Source organism: Apis cerana, linkage group LG11, assembly GCF_029169275.1.
Source record: "Apis cerana isolate GH-2021 linkage group LG11, AcerK_1.0, whole genome shotgun sequence".
Classification (NCBI taxonomy): domain Eukaryota; kingdom Metazoa; phylum Arthropoda; class Insecta; order Hymenoptera; family Apidae; genus Apis; species Apis cerana.
In genome coordinates, this window is record NC_083862.1 from 5,834,119 (window position 1) to 5,840,569 (window position 6,451).

Sequence of the window (6,451 nt, forward strand, 5' to 3'; positions counted from 1 at the left end):
TATATATATAAATTTATAACAAATTTTAATTATTATTCATAATTATAAATTTATTAAAAAGAAATTATTTTTATTTAATCCCCATTATTAAAAAATTTTAATTAAAAAATTTTGATTTTATAAAGATTTTGTAATAATAATTTTTGAATTTTTGAATTTTTTTTTAATTTTTGAAAATCTAAAATTATAAAAAAATTTGAAGTACTATAGCATTGTTGAAAAAATAGAAAAAATAGAATATATCCAATATATGATTAAATCAATTGTAATATATTTATTTTTAAATTTAATTATCTTTAACAGTCATATATATTCTACGAATGTTCAATCATAAAAATTCTATTTCTTTTAATTTCTTTTAATTTTTAAAATAATTTTTTTTACTCTCAGTAGTAAAAATTAATTTAAAATCAATATCTCATTTTTTTCTTCTTCTTTTCTTTTCCTCGACAATTTGCAATCGAAGATGGATTTTTCATGCGACTAATTAAAAACGTGAATAATTCAAAAAGAGAAATACACGAGATGTGTAGATGTATAGAGAATAACCCTGACAAACGATCGAAGCGATAAAATGTAAAAAGAGAGAGGAAAAGAGAAAGAAAAGCGAAAAACGAGGATTTCAAAGGTAATGAAACTTTTACCGTTCCGTTGATAATTATGGGTTAACGAGGCGACGGTATGTACCCACTCGTTCGAACGATAATTGGTCGCTGATCGATTCACAATGCCGCGAAACACCCGCAGCCAGTTCAATTGCAAATGTGAAAATCTACCTTATCTGTTTCTCTCGTAATATTCGAACATGTCGAAAGGCCATGCATATACGAGCGTAGAAAAAAAAAAAAAAATCGTGCATATAGTTTGGAACTTGCCCCAATCTTTTGTCCTAATAAATTGATGCAGTAGAACGACACCAATTGTTTCCATTCAATTTTATACCTATTTTCTCTGCTCTGAATTATGCAAGAAATTTTAAAATGGGTCTTGAGCGAAAATTCCATCGAACCTGTCTCCATTCGTGTTGGTTTTGTAATTTTTATTTTATAGTTTTTTTCTTCTTTCTTTTTGGTTTTTATTCAATTGAATCGATATTATTAACAAAATATATATAAATCACAAGTTATCAGTGATAATGAGTTCTTTTTTGTATAATGGTTATAAAACTTGGTAATAAAAAATTGATAAATAAGGTTTTACAAACACATTTTATAATACAATAAATACATGTAAATTATAATATAAGCTAATTAATTGTTTTATTCAATGTAATATAATGTATGCATGTGAAAACTATTTATGTAATGAAAATTTATAATTTAAAACTTATTAATTGTAATTTACTAACATTATCAATAAATTATTATGTATTAGAACTATTATTGATTTATTTTAATTTATTTTAACTATTATTAATTTTTAATTTATTTTAATAATTAATTATTAAATTGCTAATTAAAAAGAAGTACTTTAATTAATATTAAATAATATTTAATATTGAAAAGAAATTAAATTTTATTCTTAGTATAAAATTTTTTCTTTATTCTAATAGAAGATTTAAAGATTTTTTAAAGTGTATAGCAATTATAATATAATATAATTCGTTAAATTTTATTTACATTTTACATTGATTCATGATAATACTAGCAATATAGATATATTTCACAATTATAATTAGAATTCTAATTATAATTCTAATTATATTAAATAATTATAATAATATTAAATAATTATAATTCTATTTATAATTATAATTAATTCTAATTATTTATATTACAATAATCTCTAATAACCTATAATATTATAATTATAATTATATTATCTAATAAATAACTTAATAATATAATAATTTTTCTGATAATGCAAAAATTAAAATTCCAATTTATTTATGCTTTATTTATGTTATTTAAATATATAGATTCTATTGTATGTATAGAAAAAGAAAACTAAAAAAAAAATTATTTTTTACACAAAAAAATTAATAAAAATATTTAATTTAATATTATTTAAATAGTATAATTTTTTTGCAAGTCATTTAATATATTATTAATATATATATAAACATATAGTTAATTAATTCGCAATTAGTCAATTTGTTTTCATCCCTTTTTACTCTATGAATGATAGCAACAAAAAAAGCATGTGTTTAATATTTTTATAATAATTACATTATAGCAAAATTTTATTGTAATCAACGATACTTCGGTATATTCTTTTAAAATAAGTAATTATATTTGCAAAATCATATTTAATAAAAATATTCGATTTAATTACCTTGTAATTTATTTTTCTCTAACTTCTGCGTTAATTCTTCTAATAAAATTAAATTATTTTTGCAATATATGTTACTAAATTTTAATTTAATATTATTATGTATTTAAATTTACTAGAATTATTTATAAGAACAATCAATTATTATCTTAGTTATTTTCAAATTCTTAAGCAACAAAGATTATCGAAAACAAATACTTTTTACGCCAAGTAAAAATTTTCGAAAATGTGATTATCCTTGAATATTTCGTTAAAATAAATTTCATTTTGTTTATAATCATACAATCTTCATAAAAGTTGTATGTGCGAGTTCAATCTTGATATCAAAAATGTTGCATGAAAGTATATATTGAGAAATGAAAATGCACGTTTAAAATGATGGTAATTGCGTCGATGCAATACTCCAATCTTGCAATTCAATCGAAACTCTTATAAGATTAAAGTTTATTAAAACATTTGTCGTACCGTTTTAAGTACCGTTAACCATATTTTCCATTTTTATGTTCTTGTGCAGATAATTATTAACTTCAATCAATATTGTATGCTGTAAATTTTTACAATATTCTGTAATATTTTCTATGCGATGATATATTGGATCAAATTTTATATGTACGTATTTGAGATATTTATTATATTTATTTAAAAATTGCAAAAATTAAGTAATAAAATTGAATAATCTTAAATATATATATATACATATATGAAAATAATTGATTATTTAATTTATAAAAATTATAAAAATTTATAAAAATTTTATTATAAAAATTTTTTAAAAAATAAATACAATTAATATATTTTTATTTATAATTTTAATTTATGATTTATATTAAATATTAGAGTTTGTATTCATAAAAGTAGAAAAGTAAAATAATATTTATTTAACAATTTTTATCTATAATTTTCAATTTATAATGAATTAAATTTTAAAAAAATATTAAATTTTTTTATTGCAAACAAATTTTTATTCTATAAATAAGTATATAAATTACATAAATATATTGTTATATTTATTTAATATCATGAATTATTATTTAACTAACAAGTAAAAAACTTATATAACTATTTTATTAATAAATATTTTGAATAAATACATTAATAATTCGGATTCAATAATATTATTATGATTCATTGTTTTTACATTATTTACTATTTTATCATACTTAATTATCATAAATTATTTATAATTTCTAATGTACTATATATCATCGTTTATAATGTACTATATAATGTGTACTATATAATGTACTATATACCATAGTAATGTACTATATACTATAATTATCGTTTTAGAATTTGTATATCAAAATCCAAATATTTCATTCGTAATTATATATTTATATATCTTTTTATACTTGTAATATTATCATTTTATATGCTTACTAATTAAGAGTTAACAATACTTGGCTAACACACTATAAACCAATTTCTTCCTTTCGTCTCTGAATAAAGTATCATTCATTTCAACCACTACTAATATCATTTCTAAATCAATTTATGGAGCAACACTATCTATCTTATCGATAAAACCGTCTAAAAAACGAAAGTACGAGAGTATGAAATAAACACAGCTCGTGCAACCATAAGTTCTGAAAATACCTAACAGGTATACATTCTCGCGCCTTCATGTATTTCACAGAAGGAAAATCAAGAAAGGAAGAAAGAGAAGGATGAAGAGGCACGCGTATATAGATTGTAGATACCCTGTAGCGTTAAATCCCGGGTAATCCCCGAAAGTAGACGATGAGCACGCACAGCATTCTGGCAATTCTCACGATTTCCTCGCCACCCTTAGCCTTCGTGCTTGTACACATTTATCCGTTTCATCCTCAATCGTGTCCACGTTTCTGGCTCCCGTAGTTCAGGTGCACCAATATCTCTCTCTCTCTCTCTCTCGCTCTTTTTGTGTTTCTATACACTGTCCTCTATGACAGTAGATCTATCCAGAGCAGCTATAAGGAGCCCACAAACGACTCTAGGTAGTAGCCTTTGCACGCAACCACCTGAATGGTCGAGCAATTTCTGACCTCGACTCCCTCTGTCTTTCTCCCTTTACTCTCATTCAATGATCCGTTAAAAACATAAATTTACAAACTAACCCCCGCAAATGCGATTGTATCCAATGTTAGAAGGTTTGACCGGACTTTCGCTATAAACCCATAATGGCTGATTCGTGATTCGGAATAAGTTAAACTGATTTTCTATACTAAAGCCGACATTGGTGTATAGCGACAAACCAACCATCTTTTAAAATGACACAATGATCGCTGCTGGTACCTCTACTGTCCTTATATATTACGGATTGTAAATCTTTTGTTGATGCGACGACTTTCGAATTCTTTCGATTTCGAAGAATCACAAGGTACAAGATAGTTAGAAATAACTTTTTCTGATTTTTTTTTAGCGTAGTCGAGGCAATCGTATTGCATTCGATTGCATATAACGAAATTACTAAATTTTTGATAAGTTTAATAAATTAACTATAATAGTAAGAGCAAACATGATATTTATTTTAAACAATATAATTTGATATAAAATATTATAATTTTTGAATCCATAGTAATCAATCATAAAAATAAATAAATAAGTATCAAATCTATTTACTACATTTGATTTGATGCAAAATTTAAAACAGCATTAAATTGCGTTTGAAAAATGTAATAAATTATATTTGTTAAAATTATTTAAATAGAATTACAATAATATTTAGAATAAATTTATAAATTTAATTAATAATTATAAGGAATATTTTAAATTTACAGTAAAATTATTTTTACTATTTTTAAAATTATTTTATTGGTTCAACATTTAATTTTCAGTAATTAAAAAATAAAAAATTTGAATCAAATTTTTGAATAAATAAATTTAATTTCTAAACAAGTTAAATAAAACGGATAATCGAAGTTCATTAAAGGACAACTTTGGTTTAATTAATATCACAGGAGCATACCTGCACTCAAACGAACTAATTATCACTCTCATTAGTATTTTAAACGAGATGTGCGACAAACACTTCGATTGTTACATCGTTACTTTCTCACGAAGCAATTTAATTTAATTTATGGCATGTATATATAGTCTCGAATGAATAATTTTACAAATTGAAAATAAATATCTGTAAATGTAGTTTCAATGAATTCATCATGTCTTTTTTACGATAAATAAAAAAAATAAATCTGGATAAAATATTATAAATAATGATAAATAATCAGAATTCAGCATTAAATATATGTAATATAATATAAATGACACCTTTTATGAAAATGGAAATTTTTTCACGAGAAAATGAAGAAATATATAAATCGTAATCATTCTCATAGAAAATACAACTCTATAAAATATAACATATGTGAGCGCACATTTTAACTTTCATTTTTATTGGAATATATTAAAAACTGCTTTTATTGTAACATTTTATTGTAACATTAATGCTAATTCCATATGTTTTTTTTCTTTTTTTCCTTTAATTTTAAAAATAAAAAGATTTTGAACTATAATTGTAAAATCAATAAAATATTTGTTGAAATTATAAAATAATAATATATTCTTTGTATTTATTAATTCTACTTGTGTTATTATTTAATGATTTAATTTAAATTATTAATTAAAACTTATTAATTTTACTTTTTCATTTATTATTTAAATTAATTATCTATTCTAAATATTATTAAAATATAGATAAAATATAGATAATAATTTAATAGAGTTACATCATTATAAATAATATAATTATCATTTTATTTTTCTATTTATTATAAAAAAATAATTATATACTATATCTTTATTAATTTATATTCTGTAACATTATTAAAATATAATTATCAATATAATAATAATTTTTAATTTAGAATAAGAAAAAAATGTGTATCAGTTCAATTAATCAGGAAATTACGATAAATTATTTTTAATTTATATAGTTTATTATTTTTAGTTTATATAGTTTATTTACTAATAAACTTTATAAAATATTAAAATTAATTAATAATAATATTTTTAACAATTCATGCAATAATGAAATCGTAAATTGAAATATTTCAAAATAAAAAGTTATATAGAACAAATTTTGCTTTATAAGTAATAAAGTAATGAACTATAAAAAAATATGGCAAATTTTCGTCGATACAATTCTGACGAGTCATTGAAATTTAATTTCAGAATAATTTTAAATATGTAATAATTTTTA